Below are 704 nucleotides of genomic sequence, written 5' to 3'. Positions count from 1 at the left end.
ATATGAAAGTTCCAGTTTTTGATTAGGTATAGGGTTCAGTATGGCTTTTTTACTTTCATTTTAATGTGATATCAAAGCTATTGTTGTTGTTACTTTTTCTCTTCACTTGTGCTAAGATAGTGAAGAATTTCACTAAGATTTTTCTCTCAGCATGTAATGTAGTGTACATTTTGAGTACTTCTGTCCAGCCTTACCTTGTACCAGTCGTTTGTCCAATTCGTCAGTGCAACGTACCTCACAGCTGAAATTCTTGGGTCACGACCTTTCTTGCCGTACTCTGACCATCATTGTTTCCTTTGTCTACGGTGTTCATTTAGGAGGCTAAGTAGTTACATATCCAAGGTGTTTCACATCTGAAATCAAGTTTTTTATAGGAAGATGTAAGATATTCAGGCAGTCAATATTTGTGATAATCCTTGTTTAAGCATCCATTTTCTATCACGATTCACACTCCGTTTCCACGTTCCACTGCCTTCCTCGTATTCACCACAAATGCTTCCACCTCACACAGTGAACTATGCTGGACAGACGACACTCAGTCACAGTGTAAGGGGTCAGCTTGCCATATCTCATGTTATTTTTTTGGTCCTGTATACTACGACACGTGATGGGTTGGTAGTATCTTTTTTGATGAAGGCGAGATGCATATTGATGAGGGTTGGCCCCATGCACCAGAACCACAGGACTTAGTAATTCTCATAATT

The sequence above is a fragment of the Penaeus monodon genome, chromosome 34 (assembly GCF_015228065.2).
Source record: "Penaeus monodon isolate SGIC_2016 chromosome 34, NSTDA_Pmon_1, whole genome shotgun sequence".
Classification (NCBI taxonomy): domain Eukaryota; kingdom Metazoa; phylum Arthropoda; class Malacostraca; order Decapoda; family Penaeidae; genus Penaeus; species Penaeus monodon.
The sequence above is the reverse complement of the archived record's forward strand: the minus strand, read 5'-3'. Positions refer to the sequence as shown.